At 56.1% G+C, this 21,152-nt stretch overlaps 1 pseudogene; it reads left to right on the top strand.

Annotated features, from left to right (window-relative positions):
- Positions 1-301: 301 nt before the first annotated feature.
- Positions 302-19,226, top strand: LOC137675714 (atrial natriuretic peptide receptor 2-like; annotated as a pseudogene).
- Positions 19,227-21,152: the final 1,926 nt, after the last annotated feature.

Below are 21,152 nucleotides of genomic sequence, written 5' to 3'. Positions count from 1 at the left end.
CCCTCCCCAGAGCCCGACTCCCCCTGCGCCCCATAGCCCAAGACCTCCCTGAAATCTCTGGTGAGGACACTTGCACCCAGAATGTCCCCTTCCCTACCAGCTGGCTGCTGCCATGTGCTCACATCCCCACAGCCATGTGCCTCCTCAACCTCCCCCTCTCCCCAGTCCCAGGGGGACACCCCTCCCCAGGACACCCTTTTGCCATGGCCCCATCACCCCCTTGCACCCCACTGCCCAGGACCTTCCCCAAGCCCTGGTGGGGACCCCCAGAACCCAAGCACCCTTTCCTCAATCCCCACCAATGGGGGGCCGCCAGCCCTGGAGTGCCTCTTCCCTAAACCCCCCATTAGAGACCCCAGAGCCCCTCCCCAGCCCCTCCACTGGGGACACCCCGAACTCCACCCCTCCCCCACCGGGCACCGCCAGACCCGAAGCGCCTCCTCCCCAGACCCCCTCTTTGGGGACACTGCCCCCTCGCTCCGCGGTGCCGCCGGTCCCCGTGCCGTCCGGCCGGGCGGGGAGCGGCGGCAGGGGGCGCTGGCCGGCCCGGGGTGGTGCCGCCCGGGGAGGGCGCAGGAGCCGCGGGCGGTGGCGCCAGTGCGGTCCATGGTTCTGCGGCTGCCGTTGCTGCTGTCGGCGGCGGGCGGCCGCCATCCTGACGGTGGCGGTGGTACTGCCGGAGCGCAACGTGAGCTACGCATGGGCTTGGCCGCGCGTGGGGCCGGCGCTGAGCCTGGCGCTGGAAGCGCTGGAACGGGGCGAGCCGCCGCTATTGCCGCGGCCCTTCTCGGTGCGTGTCGAGTTCATGAGCTCGGAGCTGGAGGGCGCCTGCTCCGAGTACGTGGCACCGCTCAACGCCGTGGACCTGAAGCTCTACCACGATCCAGACGTCCTTTTTGAGCCGGGCTGCGTCTACCCCGCAGCTTTCGTTGGGGCTCTTTGCCTTGCACTTGCGGCTGCCGCTCATCACCGACGGGGCGGTGGCGGCCGGCTTCAGCTGCAAACGGGAACATTGCAGCACGACGGTGCGTACCGGGCCCTCGGCCCCTAAACTGGGTGCCTTCGTCTCCCACCTCCACGCCCACTTCAACTGGAGCACCCGCGCCGTCCTGCTCTACGTGGACCGCAAGACCGACCCTACTACTTCACCGTTGAGGGCGTCTACCAGGAGCTGCAGGACGGCAGCAACCTCACCGTGCGCCACCACATCTACTGCCCCGACGAGGGCAGCCCCGACGCCGCCGTCCACTTCATCAAGGCCAACGGGCGCGGTGCGTGGGGCGGCGTGGCATGGGGAGGGGGGAGGGCGTGGGGGGACCCTGCGTGGGGCAGGGCTGAGCGCCCGGGGGGAGGAGCAGAGGGGGCTCCCCGTGGGGGAACCGCACAGGGCTCAAGGAGAGGAGGAAGCAAAATCCTCCATGGTGTGCAGCGAGGGGACAGGGATGCAGTGGGACCGATGTGGGGCACAGCAAGGGGCTGGAGGGGCAGTGGGACATGTGTGGGGCAAAGTAAGAGGAGGGCAGCGGGACCTTTGTGGGGCACAGCAAGGGTCTGAAGACACAGTGGGACCCCTGTGAGGTGCAGTGAGGGGCCAAGGACACGGTGGGACCCGTGTGGGGCACAGTGGGGGGTCGAGGACACAGTGGGACCTATGTGGGGTGCAGCAGGGGGTGAGCACAGTGGGACCCATGTGTGTGGCACAGCAAGGGGCCAGGGGCGCAGTGGGACCCGTGCGGGGCATGGGGAGGGGTGAGCAAAGCAGGTTGTATGTAGGGCACAGCAAGGGATAGGCGCATTTGATTGCCGTGGGGTTGGGGGAGCAGCGGGACCTGCACTGGCGGCTCCCAGTTGGTGGGTGCACAGGGGACAAGGTGGTCCCTGGGACCCTCTGGCCACCCTAGTGCCAGCGGGGAGGTCCAGGGCAGGGCAGGGGGCAATAGGGTCCCCCTGTCACCCTGTGCCGGGGAAGAGCTGGGGCAGACCCTCACCCTGGTGGGATGCATTGGTGTGAGGGGCACCGGGGCCACCCTGCCCTCTGCGTTAGCAGGATCAGGGTGTCCTCAGGAGCAGGCTGGACCCAGCCACCACTTTGGAGGCTGCAGGTGATGGTGTGGACGTGGCCAGCTGAAGGGCAGCGCCGGCTGCAGTTACACGCCCAGAGCAGCCTGGTGCCAGCATGCTGAGGCGGCCGCACCCTGCTCAGGGAGAGCCCCCCCGCCCCAGCCTGGCACCTGGGTGCCCTGGGCTGTGCTGGTCCCTCCTGCACCCCAGGGACGGGGCTGGGGATGGCCCCACCCTGCTGATGGAGGAATAAGTCAATTTGGCACCTTGCGAGTGCCCTGGGAGAGTGGCTATATTGGGAGCAGGAGGAAATGGAGGGGCTTACAGAGGCAGCTGGAGAGCAAGGGCAGCCTGATGCTCTTTCATTATTGATGAGTGGGGTGTATTGATCCTGGAGCCAGCCACTCCATGATGCTTCTTAATGGATCCTAAGATGCTGTGTCATTAAGAAGGACATCGAGACGGGAGGAGTGAAGCCAGATGGGCCAGCGGGAGATGTGGCTGAGGCTGCGTGGGACCAGGCTAGGAGCACGTGGCTGGGGCGCTTTGGGGTGCTGGACAGGGTTCCCCCAGGACTGAGGCCACTGGGGCTGGGCATCCCATGGCGGGCTGCAGGAGCTAAGCAACTTGTGGCTGCCCCTCTCATTTGCTTGGCTGAGGGGCTGGGATGGAGGGTCCCTGTGTGGGCCATCACCAGCCATGGGGTGTGGAGCTTCGCATGAGACGGGCAAAGGACCACGCAGGGAAAAAGGCTAAAATCACCGATTCCCATCAACGTTTCCAGTTTGGTACTGTAAATCACCCCGATGGGAATTGATCCCTCCTGGTGCAGGCAGAGGGTCATGGCTGCTGGGGGCTGAAGGAGGAAGCCGGGCATGGGCAGAGACCTGGGGGCCCTCCAAGCCAGGATGCAGGGGGATCTGGGCCCTCTGGCCACAGTCCAGAGCTGGGGGCAGGGTGTGGGGCTGGGTGCTTGGCCCCATGGGGATGGGTGCTCAGGGCTGCGATGCTGACGTTAGATGCTTCCCTAACCTGGGTGTGTGGGGCAGGGAGTGAGGACCCTGCAAGGCTGTCCCAGGGGTGCCCACCCCTGTGTGGCATGGCATGGAGAGGGAAACAGGAGCTTTGGTCGCAGCTGCATCCATGTCCGTGCCCTGCAATGATACCACGTTATCCCTCTTAGCATCACCTTCCTTCTCCGAGGTGATGGGCAGGAGGTTGGTGAACCTTTCCTGGGGAAAGCCGCTTCTCTGCCACACTGTGGGCCCCTGAAGCTGCTGATCCCCAATGTTCGCAGCTCTAAAGAGCGGGTGTGAGGGGATGTGGGTGCATCACCCTGTCCCATGTATGGCTGCCTTGCACTTCTCGTTGCCCGCCTCGACAGTGCCTGGGCGATGTGCGGGGGTCCACATCTCTCCTGCCACTTGCAAAAGCACTGATATAATTAGAGCTGTGGTTGAGGGAATTACTGGAGCATCTGCCTGCAAAGCCCAGGTCCCCTGCCTGGGTAGATGGCCAGGTGCTGCCGCCGGGAGAGGAGTGCATTTGGTCCTCATCCCCGCAGTCTCTGTGGCTGTGAGGCAGCTGCTTGGATGGGGGGGGGGTCTCTGCGCTGCAGTGCCCTGCACTGGTGGGGCTGCCTGAAGCCGGGATATGCAGGGATTTGCTGCCCAAAACCGGGATTCACCCTCACTTTAGGGTTTTCTTCCATCATGCAGGGGTCAGACAGTGTCCTGCAACCCCATCTGCGTGCTTGGGGTCCTGCCTGACCCCGGGGCCATGCACTCCGCTTCCTGCATCACGGACACCCCCTAAATAAATGCCTGGGGGCTGCATGCACCTCAGCCTTACAGGACCCCATTTCCTTTGTCCTCGGTGATGCTGAAGCTGCCTTTGACCATTCGCTGACCCCTGAGGGGGTGCGTGAGCAGGCAGGGGTGCTGCTGGCCAGGCAGGAGGCTGCCAGCTGGAGGCAGCTGCCAGCATTATGGAGAGCCCCGAGCATTGACTTCCCTTCTGCATGGCTCTTGCAACTTGTCCCTGGAGAGCTGTCGAGGCACCGTCCTCCCCCATTCAGTGGCCTTTGACCAGGGGGGGTTTTGCTGCTGCCACTGCGGGGGCTGGCTGCCCAGGGTGTCCCACCATCTGCCACCAGCTGTTGTGGCTCCCCAGCCCATGCGGTGCCACATGCTGCCTTTTCCTGGTGCCTGCACTGGGATGGGGAGGGTTCCATGCTGTGTCCCCACAGGGAGACCCTCAGCCTCCGCGTGCTGGGGAGATGCTGGGCTGTCTGTCCTGGCGGAGCAATTTGGGGAGTGGGAGATGGCACATTTCTGGGTGCAGGACTGGCGAAGTGGAGAAGCAGAGAGTGTTTATTTGAGGTATTGTAGCACTCGGAGGGAAACCATTTCTGACCCTGAAATGGGCTTTTGCTCATGCACAGCCCAAGATGCCATGATTTCCCTCTCCCCCGTGCCCAGGAGCAGCTCCCTATGTTGCTGCGAGTTTTTTGTGCCCAGGATGGTTGCGCTGGGTTTCTTCTTCCACCCATGGGCTGCCTGTCTGCCCCTGTGGGCGACCACCTGCCAGCCCTGCTGCCTGCATGGCCAGGTGCCTGCTGGCAGCAGGGACCACATCCCGGGGCGCAGGGACCCCATCCCGGGGCACGGGGCTTCCTTGCTCTTCCCAGCCCTCCCTGCACTCTGAATCCAGACGGGGTGCTGGGTCCCATGCAGAAGGGCTGCACGCTGGGGCCAGTGCCTGAGTGTGACATTTCTCTGGTGCCCACTGCTGCCGCCTCCTCTGTTGCTCAATCCTGGGTTCCCAGCCAGGCTGGCTGGAGGAGGGGCCCTGGTTTTCTGGGGGGGAGGCTGTGGCAGGATTCTCCGTGAGGGAGAGGAGGGCCCCTGCTTGGGGGGGTTTTGGACAGTCTCGGGCGCCTGTCCCCACAGTGCCCTGTGCAAGCTCCCCCGTGCCCCCCGCGCAGCGCCCGGGTGGGCATCCCATTGGAGCTGGCTGAGCCCCCAGCAGCGGGTGGGGGCACATGGGGTGGCTGGCCGTGTCCTGGGCACCCCACCGCTGTGTTGGTCACACCAGCAAGGTGCTCTGTTTCCAGTTAGCGCCAGCAGCCACCGAAGGTGCTGAAATCCGGGAACCTGTGCATTCCTGCCGCACGACTGTCCAGCCACAAACTCAAACATGGGTTTGTCCTGTTCCCCAGCCTGGGTTCCCCAGGGGCCTCTGGTGCATGGCCCTGACACCTCTCCCAGCCCCCAGGTCCCCTGGCTGGGGCTGGTGGGGAGCAGCCAGGGAGTTGATGCCAGGAGAGGTATCCCCGGGTGGCTTTTGCTGGAGTGGGATGCACATGGGTGCCAGAGTGGTGTGTGTGGGGTCTGTGCATGAGCACACACGGGGTGTCTGCCCCATATTTTGGAACATTCTCCTTTTGGCCCCTTCAACCCAAGGTGGCTGATGGGGCAAGAGTGGGTTGGGGCCAGCGAGGGCGATGGGGCTGAGCAGGCTCTGTGGCCATGAGGCACATGGCATGAGAAGGCGGTGAGCTGAGCCCTGCCCCATCTGCCTGCTCCATCTTCTGCTCCCCGCAGCTGCAGAGCGTGCCCCCAGGGTTGCTCCACCCAGTTGCCCCAAGGGAAAGCATCCCACTCCACGCCTGGCTGGGGTGCCCCAGGGTGGGATGGCATCACCCCCCTGATGCCCTGTATCTTGCCAGCAGTGATGTATCTCCATGGGCCGCTGGAAATGCTGCACCAGATCATGCAGCTGGCACAGCAGTAGAACCTCACCAATGGCGACTATGTCTTCTTCTACCTGGACATCTTCAGGGGGAGCCTGTGGGGTGACTCTGCCCATGACCCCTTCAAGCCCTGGCAGCAGAGCCTGGGCTAGAACTTGGGGCTGCCGCGAGGCTTTCCAGGTGAGCTGTGCCTGGGGACGGGGGCCTCCCCAGCCTGGCCCCAGTGCGTGAACTGGGGTGCTGTGCTTGGTTGTAGATGGTGCTGGTGATCACCTACTACGAGCCCCAAAACCCCAAGTACCAGCACTTCCAAACCCAGCTCATCCTGCGAGCCAATCAGAAATTTGGGGTGCAGCTCAACTGCTCCCTGGTGAGCGAGTCCCCCTGCATGATGAGGTGGTGGGGACCCTCCCCATGGGGCTGTGGCACCTCACCAGGGTGCAGAGGGTGAGACATGGCCACAGGCAATGCCAGAGGGTCCATCCCTGGTGGGAACAGCCACAGGCAGTGCCATCCCAGCAGGGTGCATGCATGGCCCCAGTGTGGGGTTATGGGGCCGTGGGTGCATGCACGGCCCTGGCGTGGGAGTCCTGGGGACAGGGTGCACCCATGCACATGGCTATGGGTGCGCTGAGGTACCCTCCCCCACAGATGAACCTGGTGGCAGGGTGTTTCTATGATGGGATGCTGCTGTACGCCATGGTGCTGAACGAGACCCTGCGGGAGGGTGGCTCCAAGAAAAACACTACCCACATCATCGAGAAGATGCGGGACTGCAAGTTCCAGGGTAACGACAGGACAGGGGCGGCTGGGATGGGGTTGCCATGGTGGCAGTGGGACGCAGTCCCCATCCCACCTGGGTCTCACTTCTCCTGCAGGGGAGAACTGGGACACCAACTTCAACCTATGGGCCATGGGTGACCCCAAGAGCGGGCAGTATGAGGTGGAGGCTGGCACCAGGGTCCTGCTGGCAGCTGGGGCTGGGGTCCAGTGGGGTGCGTGGGCTCAGCTCTCTTTGCCGTAGGTGGTGGGACACTACTCAGGTGTGGAGAAGCAGATTCACTGGCTGGGCCGACCCATTCCCTGTGTGAAAGGGCCCCCCCCTTGGACAACCCACCCTGTGTCTTTGATGTAGGTGACCCCTCCTGTGATAAAAGTGGGTATACTGGGTCCCCACATCCCTTGGTCCCCAGCACCCTTCCCTGTGGGTGCATGGGAACCCAGTGCTCACGGCCAGCCAGGTCACGCTGACACCCCCTCCTGCCTGCAGCCCCCCCCCTCCATGCTGGCAATTGTGACTTTGGGCACTGGCCTCACCTTCATCATGTTTGGCATCTCCAGCTTCCTCATCTTCAGGTCAGTCAGGGCTGGGGGAGCCTCTGCCTGGGCACCAGGCACCCCTCAGCCTGGCGAGGGAGCGGGCAGGACAGGGGCCTGTGGGGGCCTGACACCCATGTGCCCCCCAAGAAGCTGATGCTGGAAAAGGAGCTTGCCAGCATGCTCTGGAGGATCCGCTGGGATGAGCTGCAATTTGGGAGCCCCAAGCAGTACCACAAGGCAACGGGCAGCTGGCTCACCCTGTCCCTGATGAGAGCTGCCAGTCCTGGGGCACCACCCTCCTCCTGACCTTGTGCCTCTCTCCCTCCCTGCACGGCACTCCTCCCTTACAGGACTGCATCATGTCAATCCCCTACAGAGCTACAGCCCCATTGCATCCATCCTCTACACAGCCCTCCCTCCCTACATAGCTCTCCATCCCCTATAAAGCTACATTTCATCCATCCTCTACGTGACCCTCCATCCCCTACACAGCCCTGAATCCTCTACAGAGCACCAGACCTCATCCATCCTCTATGCAGCCCTCTGTCCTCTATGCAGCCCTTCATCCCTTACAGAGCCACATCTCATCCTGCCCCTGTGCAGCCCTCTGCCCCCTGCACAGCCACACCTTATACATCCCCTATGCCCCCTTCCATTCCCTGCAGCACACCATATCTCATCCTATAGACTTCACACTCCCTACAGAGCATACAGACCTTGTGCTGACCCTTCAGAGCTTGTGCTGTCCCTTCAGAGCTTGTCCTGCACCATCCCCTGTACACCCCTGGGTGTCCCTGCCCACCTCCATCAGTGCCTGTCACCCTCTGCCCCGGGGTCCCCATCCCTAACCCCCTCCTTCCCCACAGTGTGGCTCCAGCTATGGCTCCCTGATGACCACCCATGGCAAGTACCAGATCTTTGCCAACACAGGCCACTTCAAGGTCAGCATGGCCAGTGGGGAAGCTGAGCTCTACCCCCAAACCCCCCCAGCCCTGCTGGAGCGCTCCCCCTTGGCTGCACCCCCACCCTGCAGGATGCCATCACCTTCCTCCCCTCCCCAAATTCACCCAGTGGGCACTGACCTCTTTCCCCTCCCTGGCACCTCAGGGCAATGTGGTAGCCATCAAGCATGTCAACAAGAAGCTCATTGAGCTGATACAGCAGGTGCTTTTCAAGCTGAAACATGTAGGTTTGGGGGTCTGGGCTGGGGTGAACACCCTGCTTGGGGGTGCAGGGGCCAGTCCTGTCAGTGAGGGGCGGGGGCTGGTGGGAGCAGCAGCGCACATCCCCCCTGACCTCAGCACTGTCTGGGCTCCGCTTCCGCCTCCAGATGCGGGACATCCAGTTCAACCATCTGACCCACTTCATTGGGGCGTGCATCGACCCCCCCCCCCACCATCTGCAGATGACACCAAGCTGGGTGGCAGTGTCGATCTGCTGGAGGGTAGGAAGGCCCTACAGAGGGATTTGGACAGGTTAGATAGATGGGCCGAGACCAACGGCATGAGGTTCAACAAGAACAAGTGCCGGGTCTTACACTTGGGCCACAACAACCCCATGCAGCTCTACAGGCTGGGGGAAGAGTGGTTAGAAAGCGGCCCGGCGGAAAGAGACCTGGGGGTGCTGATCGACAGCCGGCTAAACATGAGCCAGCAGTGTGCCCAGGTGGCCAAGAAGGCCAGTGGCATCCTGGCCTCTATTAGGAATAGTGTAGCCAGCCGGTCTAGGGAAGTGATCGTCCCTCTGTACTCGGCACTGGTGAGGCCGCATCTTGAGTACTGTGTTCAGTTCTAGGCCCCGCACTTCAAGAAAGATGTTGAGGTGTTGGAGCGAGTCCAGAGGAGGGCGACCAAGCTGGTGAAGGGTCTGGAGGGTCTGACCTATGAGGAACGGCTGAGGGAGCTGGGGTTGTTTAGCCTGGAGAAGAGGAGGCTCTGAGGTGACCTTATTGCAGTCTACAACTACCTGAAGGGAGGTTGTAGTGAAGTGGGAGTCGGCCTCTTCTCCCAGGCAACTAGCAATAGGACAAGAGGACATAGCCTCAAGCTTCGCCAGGGGAGGTTCAGGTTGGACATTAGGAAGAATTTCTTCTCAGAAAGGGTCATTAGACATTGGAATGGGCTGCCCAGGGAGGTGGTGGAGTTACCATCTCTGGATGTGTTTAAGAAAAGACTGGACATGGCACTTAGTGCCATGGTCTAGTTGACAGGGTAGTGCAAGGGCAACGGTTGGACTCGATGATCCCTGAGGTCTCTTCCAACCTGGTTGATTCTGTGATTCTGTGCATCGTCACTGAGTACTGCCCACAGGGCAGCCTGCAGGTAAGGGGATAGGGGGGAAACCGGGGGATGACACTTAGACGCTCCTGGTGACCCAGCTGGGCTGGGTGTTGAGGACAGGGCTGTAGATGCTGCTGGCCACCCAAGCCCCACAAGACTCATGGCAGAGCTGCCCAAACAGGCGTCAGAGGCTGGTGGAGGGGAGAGGGTGGGTGTCACAGAGTGCCCCATGGCTGGGTGCTCAGTGAGTCTGGTGCCAGTGCCGCCATCCTGGGTGGTCAGTGGGACCCGCTGAATGTGCTGCCCCAGGATGTTCTGGAGAATGAGAACATCAACCTGGACTGGATGTTTCGCTACTCCCTCGTCAACAACATCAAGGTACCCAAGCGAGGGGCTGGAGGGGGGTGCCTGAGGGGTGCCAGCTTCACTATATCCATCTGTCCCAGGGAATGGCCTTCCTGCACAACAGCATCATCAACCACCATGGCAGCCTCAAGTCATCCAGCTGTGTGGTAGACAGCTGCTTCATGCTGAAGATCACCAACTACGGGCTGGCCAGCTTCCGCTCACCCTAGGGCAGCTGTGTCCCACCCAAAAAGCTGTGGATGGCCCCAGAGCTGCTGCAGAAGGGGCACCTGCCCATCCCAGGCATACAGAAAGCTGACATCTACAGCTTTAGCATCATCATGCAGGAGGTCGCCCTGCATAACAGCCCCTTCTACATTAAGGGCATGGACCTGAGCCCCAAAGGTGAGGGTGGGCATGGGGTGGTCCCATCCCTGGGGGGGTGTGGGGGTGTTTTTGTTTAGCCCATACCCAGGGCTAAACAATAGCAGTTTTTCTCTCACCCAATGTCCCTTCCCCAAATGAGGAAGGGAATTGTGAAAAAGAGAGGGAGACTTGTAGGATGAAGTTAACCAGATTTAATGAAATGAAGAAAATCAATATAAATGACAACACAAAACAGACAGAAACATGCTCATCCACAAATCACTGGCAAGTTGCTCCAGGAATCACAACAACAAACGGGAAGGGAAGGGAAGGGAAGGGAAGGGAAGGGAAGGGAAGGGAAGGGAAGGGAAGGGAAGGGAAGGGAAGGGAAGGGAAGGGAAGGGAAGAAAAAAAAAAACACAAAACAAACAAAAACACACACCCCCCCCAGCAAACCCTCCCTTTTATAGTGAGCTTGATGTCAATGCTATAGAATACACCTGTGGGCCAGCCAGGGTCAGCTGCCCTGGATTTAACTGCTGAGGGCCTTGATCACCATGGCTGGCCACAAACTGAAACCAAACCCCAGTGAAAACGGGGGGGGGGGGGGGCGGGGTCGGGTCCAGTGTTCACTGTCAGCCATTCCTTGGCAGAGATTGTGCAGAAAGTGCAGAACAGCCAGAAGCCCTTCTTCCACCCCTCCATCAACATTGGAGTGCACAGCGAGGAGCTGTCAGTGCTGATGGAGCGCTGCTGGGTGCAGGAGCCAGCCGAGCGCTCCAACTTCAGCCAGATCAAGATCTTCACCCGTAGATTCAACAAGTGGGTGTTTGGCGAGCAGGGAAGGTGGCCCTGGGTGGGAGTGGAGACAGCCATGGGGGTGATTGGGGGACACCTCTACCCACCCACGGTGCCAACTGCCTGTGCCCCAGCAGGGAGGGCAGCACCAGCATCCTGGACAACCTGCTGTCACGCATGGAGCAGTACGCCAACAACCTGGAGAAGCTGGTGGAGGAGCAGACACAGGCCTACCTGAAGGAAAAGCACAAGGCGGAGAACCTCCTCTACTAGATCCTGCCCCAGTGAGAGGGGGAGATATGGGAGCGTGTGGGGTCAGTATGCACCTGCTGCCGTGCAAGCATGGGGTCCCTTACCAGTTCTCTGTGCTGGTATAGGGCAAGGGTGGGGGTGGGGTGTGGAAGACCCTCGGCCTGCAAACAGCTGTGCTTTACTTGGGGAGCAGAAGATTTGCTTGGGAACACTGCACTGAGAATAGTTTTTGCTTGCTTCTAAGATAAAGGAGCCGAGACCAGTTCACAGGGCCTTTTGAGGCATGAAAGAAGTAAACGTGTTGAAGGTCAGTTCTGAACACAGAGCTGATGTTGCCGCTTGTCTGCAGCAAGCTCCGTTCGGTTGCTGGCTGGCCTGAGGCTATCCGCACCCCAGGGCCATTGAGCACTGACACCAATGTGAGGATGCAACAAATGGCGTTTATTTAACTGCGCAACAGCCTTATATAGTCGTCTTGTCCCGTACGAACTCGCACGATAATGACACATCCTGCTCCTTTCGCCACGCCTACCTTCCGTTACAGCCCGAGATTTTCCGGTCGCCGTACCCTAATCTACCTACATTTCCCCCTCCCCATGCTTCAAGTCATGCAAAGTAAAGCGTATCGCTGATTCTGGAGCCTTGCATCAAAGCGTAAGCGTAGCTGGCGGATACAACATCCCGAGCCCAGGTTCTCCAGTAAGATTCCCCTGCAACTCCTGAGATGCAAAGCAAAAGCAAGCTAATCATGAGTGCATTGTTTAAAGCTTTTGTTTCACTCAGCAACGGTCGCCGTTCCTCATCTTTCTTGGCGCCCCGCCGCTTTACCAGACTCTCTGTACTGTCATGACTCCTCACGTCTGAAGGTCGAGGCTGGTGCTGTTTCGGCTTCCCCCACAGGTACTCCTGCAAAACATAAAGCTCGGACAGCGTACATATTACTTCGGGTTAGGATTTTGTTTTAAATCAGGGCGCAAACAGCGTGTAGGGACCCACTGTATAACATCATCCCGTTTGATGGCGGCATACCCCCTCCCGTGATGTAGCAGCTCCCAACCTGTTTCCCACTCCGCTGCCCCAGGGAACCGAACCTTGACTGGGGGGCCCACTTCTGGCACCTCTGGACCCCAATGTCGCTCAATTGGGGCACGCTCTTGGTCTCCCCGGGCAAAATGATTTAAAGAATAAAGAGGGCGATGTAAAATGTGAGATTGGTAGTTGACAGGAATTACGTCTGGGAATCCTTCCCCCTCCCCAAGAATCTTAATTCTGTGTTTTTGTTTCTTACTTAAACCTGGTTCCCTGTGTCTCGCAGAGCCCAGTCAGAGAATCCCAGCCTTGGTTACCCATAAATCCTGCTCTCTGTTGTTGAGCCACAAAGGTTGTATTGACCATTCGTTGCACAGTTTTCTGCAAACATGCAAACAAACAGGGTAACACAAGTAGGATAATGCCTATTATAAACATTCCCATAAGCAGACTCTACCTACAAAACATGCAGTTTACTTCAGAACATACTGTTATTCTCTGTTATTCTAGCTGAAAGGAAAATTACTGACAGGAAAGCTGATTCTGTTTAAAGGTAACACAGATCAGGCCTTTTAGAGCCTACTCTGAGGCCTACTCTTGCTAAACCGTTGCTAAACCATCCGGTATCAATTTCCCCCTTTGGAAGTAGTTAGATTTATTATCTCACTACTTCCATATACTATTCTCAATGATTGCCTCAACACAACCCACGCAGATCCCTATGATAATTATAATCACAACTATATAAACTATTCCCTCTAATAATGTGGCTAATCATCCTTTTAGAAACAATCCACCGTACTCCTGCGCCTGTAGAGACAGAAGCATAACCTCGACCCATTAGTAATAGTTCCCCTGGTCCCAACCATTCGTTAGTACCTGGTTCCCTATACCACACTTTGCCTTTGTTTTGCACATAGCTTGCTCCCTGTCGAACTGCCTCCCAATGTATTACAATTGGGGGTCGCTCCTTATCTCCTGCTAAAGTTAAATGGTTAAGTACATAAACAGCTTTTGCAAGTCTCTCAGAAGGTTCAGTTTCCTCTCCCCCTTTTTGTTTTTGCAGAAGCTGTTTCAATGTACTATGAGCACGTTCCACAATCGCCTGACCCGTAGGCAAATGAGGAATCCCAGTGACATGTGTAATACCCCATAGTTGACAAAATTGACGAAAAATTTATGAACAGTATGCTGGTCCATTATCAGTCTTAAGTTGTTGTGGAACCCCAAGACTTGTAAAGCAAGCAAGTAAATGTCATTTGACATGACGACCTGTTTCCCCAGTTTGTGCTGTTGCCCATATTATATGTGAAAACGTATCAACAGATACATGAACATATTTGAGCCTTCCAAATTCTGCAATGTGAGTAACGTCCATTTGCCACAGTTGCAACGCACTCAATCCTCGAGGATTTACCCCTATTCCAATTCCCATGCCAATTTTCTGACAACTAGGACAAACACTAACTAATTCACGTGCTTGTGCCATGGTGAGGTGAAATTGTTTCGCTAACATTTTCGCTAATTGATGAAAGAATTGATGGGATAGGTGTATTTGTTCAAATAAATTTGGTGATATTTGCGTATAGGATACAAGTGTGTCTGCTTTATTATTTCCAATGCTCAAATCTTGATCAAATTGATGACTACGAATGTGGGTGACAAAATAAGGTATCTCTCTGAGGTTTATTGCTTGATGCAACTGTAGCAAAATAGTGTAAAGTCGCATATTTCTTATTGGTCCATTTTACAAAAACCTGATATATCGCAAAAAATTCAAGTGTCTGCAATGAGTCCTCAGTTTGTCCTGAGAATTTGCAATGTTTCTATTGTCCATCCTCTTGCCAGGTAATAACTGCTGAATGTGATCGCTTTCCTGCATCAGTAAAAACAGTTAGTCCAGTCATAGGTATCTCTGATCTGATAGGTTTTTCTTCCCAATCCTGTTTGCAAATAAACTGTAGCTTTTTATGTTTTGGCAAATGTGTTAACAATTGTCCAGTAAAGTCCTGTAAGGCCATTTGAAAAAGAGTTGACTGATTTGTTAACCACTGTAGATATTCCTTTCTGATAGGTAAATAGATAGCATCTGAGTCTAGTCCGGTAATGTCTGTAATCCTTTTATGCACTTTGACAAGCAATTGTGCTATTGCTTCCACTCTGGTACAAATGGTTGTTTTAGGATGAAAAACCAAAGAGTCCACTCGAGCATTGCCTTCTGCAATAAACCCAGGCAAATTAGTATGATTTCTTACATGTGAAACATAAAACAATGCAGTTCGGATTTGAATTTCTTGCCACAGAGCTTGCAGCAATTCAAAAACACACTGATTACATATATGCTCTATAACAGATCTATCCAATTGCTTTATAATGCCAGCTACATATGCTGAATCAGTAATCAAATTAAAGGGAATGGGAAAATTCTGAAATATTTTTAATACAGCTCGTAATTCTACCACCTGAGGTGAACCCTTTTGTTGTACTACCATAGATTCCCACTTGCCATCAGAATACCAGACAAGGCCCGCCTTGCCTGTGTTCCCAGATCCATCCGTAAAAATGGTAATTCCATCCACAGGAGTGTCTGCGCACCACACTCCCGTGGCAATTGGAAGTTCCGCACTCAATTTTATAACAGGATGGGAGGGCAAGTGGTAAACAACCTGTCCCGAGAAATTCTCCATAGCTGTTTGCAAAGCAAAGCTATTAGCCATACACCACTCAAAATACTGAGCTGCAAAATAGGAACGGTTAGTGATGCAGGGATCTCTGGCCACAAGCTCCCGACATCGCATCCGTCCTTTGATGAATAATCTGTGCCAATAGCTCTGTAACGAATCTGATCATTCTGAATTCCATTGACCAATTATTGCATACAGAATTTGCCTATCAAACAAAGTGATAATTTGTATTTCCTGATTCAAATCAATACGATGTACAAATTTGGAATGTAGCCTGCTTTCTATTTCTGTAATCAGTTGCTGTACCTCTGAAGTAGTGTGTCGTGGTGCTGTTAAATTTGTGTCCCCTGCTAACAATTGGAATAGAGACTGCAATTGTGACGACGTAAGCCCCAAGTACGGCCGCAGCCATAACTTGAGCCTTATGTTCCACAGTACCCACTTTTGCACATGCCTTTATCATAGCATTCAAATCTGTTTTTTCAGGTAAAGCTTCAATGACCTTTTGACAATCAGCATTAGCATTATCCCTGTTTGCCACAGGTCCAAGGCTTGGCAGCCGCACAGGTTAACCCCGTGTGGAAACACCAGTCCTGCGCTCCCTGAGGTTTGGGCTGCGAGTTAACTGCATAGGCCTGGAACAGGTTGGGAAGATTCATTTGTGTCAGCATACAGTTCCCCCCCCCCGCGTTCTTTCTCCAGTTTCCCTGTATTCTGCAGCTGGTTGTTATCAGCTGACCTTGAGCATTATACTGAGACCTGCACAGCTTCACAAAATGCCCTAGCTTCCCACAGCAATGACACATCAAAACAGAGTTCTCTCTCCCACTCAGCTTCAACTTCTTAAGGCAGTTTTTCTTAAAGTGACCTTCCTGTTAGCATGTATAACAACGATGAACTACCTTAATTGCCGCCGCAAAAGTTTTTGCTAAATGCTCCATCTGAAATGTGGTGGTTCCTACTTTCTCACAAGCATCCATTAGCTCAGTTAAGGTGGTATTACTATTTGCCATCCCTGCAACAACTTTTCTGCAGTCCTCACCTGTGTTGTCTTTCGCTAACTATAGTGATAATGCTTCTTTTACAATTTTCCAATCTAACAGTTGCCAAATATTTCTTCCCTCAGGACCCGCACCCACAATCACCGGATATGCTTGTGGAATTATAACTCCTTCTAATAACACATCTCGAATGACCCCTTTCCATTTCACTCCTCCCTCACCTCCCCCCCCTTCCCCTGTATACGCGGGCGGAAGCTGACCCTCTCCCTCACCTCCCACATTACCAGATGGATGCAAACCTCCCCCCCCGCCCTGATCTAAAGGTGGAGTAGGGAGTTGTAAAGGAGGTTGAGGTGGCCCTAATACTTGTCTCGAACACAGAGGGGGGTTTTTGGGGGAGACATAGTCACGTGTCCCGAGGCGTTGGCTGGACGGTGCTGCTGCAATTCCGTCTTTAATTCTTCCAGTCGTCTACCAAGCTCTGTCATGTCAAGTTCGTGTCCATTTCGTGATGGTAACAGTCCTTTAAGTCCTTGTGACTCTGGTACTGCTGACTCTGTAAATGGCGAATCCGGTAAAGGTGGATACGAAGCATGTTTACCCTCCTTCTTGTCCTCCTGCTCAGCCTCATCCGTAGAGAGATCAATGAGAGGAGGAGGGGGTTTCAGAGGGGGTTTCGGCCAAGTCTCCTGTTCAGTGTCTGAATCAATTAGTCCAAATCGAGTTCGTGTTTTAGGGTGCACTACCGGTTCTAATGGATCTGTATCTATTTTTCTCGCTCCCCGCTCCTCAGCTTTTTTCGGAGCCGTCCGTACCCACGGTGATAAAGGAGCTGCCACTGGTACAGCCACCGGGGCCATGGGAGGTGTTGGTCCCGCAAACAGTGAGGGGGTAGTAGGCGCCTGTGGTCCTAAAGCCATAAAAGCTGTATGTGTGACGACTTTCTCTGCTTTTATTCCTTTTAACGCTTCACTAACCAGCCTCCATGTAGCAGACAATTTAAAGGCTTCCTTATCACCACTTGACACCGCATTCCAGAGAGAGTCACCAATCTTCTCCCATAAAGGCACTTCAAAGACATCATTAAAGGTTGTAAAATGTCCTTTATCTTTTGCCCAAAACAGTAACTGCTTTAACGCAGCTTCGTCATATTTAATTCCTCTCTCAGAGAGTATATGTTGGAGGAGTTTCACCACTGCCACTTCTGTCTTGGTCAGGGTAGACCCCATGTAAACACGCCCAAGCCACATCCCATGTCGCCCAGTCCTCCCGCGCAGCCCGTAGCAGCCACAAGATAACTCCCCATGTTTTTAATTCTTTGGCAGAACCCGCTGCCATAGCTCGCTCAGCGAGCTGCATCGAGCACCGCTCCCAGGTATTCGGCTGTAAACAATCAGCCGGTCCTGCCACCGCCCCCCCTTTAACGAGACGGTCCACACACTGGGCTACGTCTTTCGATTTCACAGAAATCTTAAATTCCCCGCCCAGTAACGAAATCACCTTTATCAAGGTTTCCATGGTTCGCGAACCCACTCCGACCGCCTGCGGTCCGCCAGCCCAGCAATCACGTCGGGGTCACCATTTGTTGCCGCTTGTCTGCGGCAAGCTCCGTTCGGTTGCTGGCTGGCCTGAGGCTATCCGCACCCCAGGGCCATTGAGCACTGACACCAATGTGAGGATGCAACAAATGGCGTTTATTTAACTGCGCAACAGCCTTATATAGTCGTCTTGTCCCGTACGAACTCGCACGATAATGACACATCCTGCTCCTTTCGCCACGCCTACCTTCCGTTACAGCCCAAGATTTTCCGGTCGCCGTACCCTAATCTACCTACAAGCTGAAAACAGGGAATGGTTGTTGATGTTTTGAGCCCAGGACACTGTGGCTCTTCCCAGAATGGGTGATGAGTGCTTAGCGTGTGAATGTTGATGTTATCTTGAACTTCATAGTTCAGCTCCTGCATTGTAGCAGTTAAATACGGTAGTAGAATAACAATAAAAAAGCCTTAGGCCTTTTGGCTTGAGGCCCTTGCATCCTCGATCTCAGAGTCTGTGCCTTCCTTGCTGCCCACGCAGCGGGGGAAATGGGGAGGCAGAGTTTGGGGAGGAAGGGAGCCCACCCCTGTCCCCTCTGTCCTTGCCAGCTCCATGGCAGAGCAGCTGAAGCACAGGGAGACAGGGCAAGCTGAGGCTTTCGACAGCGTCACCATCTACTTCAGCAACATTGTGGGCTTCACTGCCCTCTTGGCGGAGAGCACCCCAATGCAGGTGAGAGCAGGGCTCGGGGAGGGGGGGAGGGGGGGAGGCGGGGGGGATTGGGGTGGGGCTCGTACCCTGGCAGTGCTGACCTGGGGCTGGGGCATGTGCCCACTCCCAGCCCCCCTTACCCCCTTGCTCCTTCCAGGTTGTGACGCTGCTGAATGATCTCTACGCTTGCTTTGATGCTATCATCGAGAACTTTAATGTCTACAAGCGAAGGGGGGGGGGTGTGGGTGAGCAAGCGCAGCCCCCTGAAGTGAGGTGGGTAGTGGGGAGCCCGGGGTGTACTCACTCCCCCTGACCCTGCAGGTGGAGACCATCGGGGATGCCTACATGGTGGTGTCTGGCTGCTAGTGCACAACAGGAAGCTGCATGCCTGTGAGATCGTCCGCCCCGGCCCTGCTTGAGGCTGTCAAAACCTTCAAGATCCATCACCGGGCCAATTACCAGCTCTGCCTGCGCATCAGCGTACACACCAGTGAGCCCCGGCGCCAGCCGGCACCGTGGCTGGGGAGTGCTCGCCCACCGTGCAGCAGCCACAGGCATCTCTGTGCCCGCAGGTCCTGTGTGCGCCGGAGTTGTGGGTCTGAAGATGCCGCGGTACTGCCTGTTCGGGGACACAGCAAACACTGCATCCCGCATGGAGTCCAAGGGCCAGGATGAGCCACAGGGCTAGCAGCTGGGGTCCGGTGCCACAGGTCGTGCCTTGCTTCCGGACCCAGCCATGTCCCTTTTGCCCCTCTGTGCCACCCAGCCCTGAAGATCCACGTCTCCTCCACCACCAAGGAAGTCCTGGATCAGTTTGGCTGCTTTGAGCTGGAGCTATGCGGGGATGTGGAGATGAAGGTGAGGGTGCAGGGACCCTGGTGGGGTGCCAGCCCTTCCTGCTGCAGGGGCATGCGCTGGGTGGATGGGTCAGGGCTGGGACCCTCTGTCCCCCTCAGTGCTGGGGATGGCACCTGAGGGGCAGCGCTGGGGGCTGTGGAGGATCTCACCGTCCCCCTCTGCCCCCCAGGGCAAAGGGAAGATGCAGATGTACTGGCTGCTGGGCGAGAGAAAAGACCGCAAAGTCATTTGAGCCTGCTGTCAGAACCCCCAACCTCAATGGGCTGCCACACTTCCCAGTGCCTGGCCCCCTGGGATGCACCAGGGCCCCCTGCCAACACAGCCCTCCACCACCACCACAGCCCCCCTACTTCAGCAGGGCGTGGGTGGGCCAGTGGTCACAGCACCACCTGCCCCCGCTTCATTGGCACCAGCAAAGCCCACATCCCTCTGCAGCCTCTACCAGAGGGGGGGACCCAGTCCTGATCCAGCCTGGGGGACCCCATATCTCCCCACCCTCTGGGCTCTTTGCCCCCTCCCCTGCAGCTCAGCTGGCTCTGAGCTGCTCCTGGGGCCTAGCTGCCCCACAGGGCACTTTGCCATCTCTTTTTGGTACCTGGCCCCCAGCAGAAGTTGCACCCACATCACCCCCTCCTGGGGAGGGGAAGGGGGAAACAGGGGGTCCTGCTGGGACTGGCCCCTCAGCCAGAGCAGGGAAGACTTCAGTGCCGCAGCTCCCCCCCCCACCCCAATCTCCCCCTCCCCTGTATATAGCCCCATGGGGTCATGTAAATAAACCCCTCCAGGTGTAAATATGAGTTGCTGCAAACTATTTTGTTGAAATACAAACTTCCCCAAACGCCTCCATCCCCTGACCTCTGCTTTGCTCTGCCCTGGAGCACCAGGTGTGGTGGGGGGGCTAGGGACAGCTGCCTGGAGCATCGCAGAAGCATTGTACCCTGGGGGGCCATCTGTGGCGTGGGGCAGGGTTCCGGGCAGGCACAGGGAGCCAGGACAAGGCATCCGTGGCACAGTGGTAGCTGGCAATGGTTCAGGGTGGTGCTGGGAAGGCAGAGCCACTGCAGCAGGGTTTGCTTTGGCACGAGGCCTGCAGTGTGTTCGTCTGAGCTCATGCTCTGGCCATGCCCCTGCTGCCTCTTACTAGAACCCACCTGTGCCTAGGGACTGGGATGGGGGCTGCATGTCACCTGCTGTAGGTGCCAGGAGAGGGTACATCCTAGGGAATGGGGCCATGCCAGGGCTCTCCCTTCATGCCCAAGGAGGAGGGTTGGGACCATGCCATGCCAAGGGAGGCAGATGTGGCAGCAATGGGGCTGCCCCCACATTTTGGAGCAGCAGTGACTCACAGAAGGGCTGGAGGATGTCCCCACACCTGCACTGCATGGCCCCATGGGGCTCAGGGTGCCTGGGTGTCTTGGTCTAGCCTGCACCCAGGGCTAAACAATAAACAGTTTTTCTCTCACCCAATCTCCCTTCCCCAAACAAGGAAGGGAATTTGGAAAAGGAGGGAGACTTGTAGGTTGAAGTTAACCAGATTTAATGAAATGAAGAAATCCATATAAATGACAACACAAAACAGACAAAAGTATACTTATCCACAGAGCACTAGACAGCTGCTCTAGCAATCACAAAGAAGAAAAAGGAAGAAGCACAGGAGAAGCCCCACCTCTTCCCAGCAAACCCTCTCTTTTATATTGAACTTGATGTCAATGCTATAGAATACACCTGTGGGCCAGCCAGGGTCAGCTGCCCTGCATTTAACTGCTAAGGGCCTTGATCACCATGGCTGGCCACAAACTGAAACCAAATCCCAGTGAAACCAGGACAGGATTCCACCCCTTATTCTATATCATTTACATCAAGTCACTACTATTTTCCCCATCCCTCAACACACATACACATCCACATATACATACAGATATTCTCTCCAGTCCATGGGCCATTTTTCCAAGAAGTCCATTGAATCAATTCAGTCCAAATCCATGGGTTCCATTTCTCATAATATTTCTCAGGGCAGGAAAAACATTGGTGTGAGATTCACTCAGTTGGCAGATTGGGACCAGGCCTCAATATGGTTGTCCTGGTTTGGCCTAAACCAGGCCAATTTTCCTTTCAGTGATTTTTACTTTCAGCTAAGTCTCCTCTAAGTAACTGCACT

Source organism: Nyctibius grandis, chromosome W (genome assembly GCF_013368605.1).
Source record: "Nyctibius grandis isolate bNycGra1 chromosome W, bNycGra1.pri, whole genome shotgun sequence".
Classification (NCBI taxonomy): domain Eukaryota; kingdom Metazoa; phylum Chordata; class Aves; order Nyctibiiformes; family Nyctibiidae; genus Nyctibius; species Nyctibius grandis.
The sequence above is the reverse complement of the archived record's forward strand: the minus strand, read 5'-3'. Positions and strand labels throughout refer to the sequence as shown.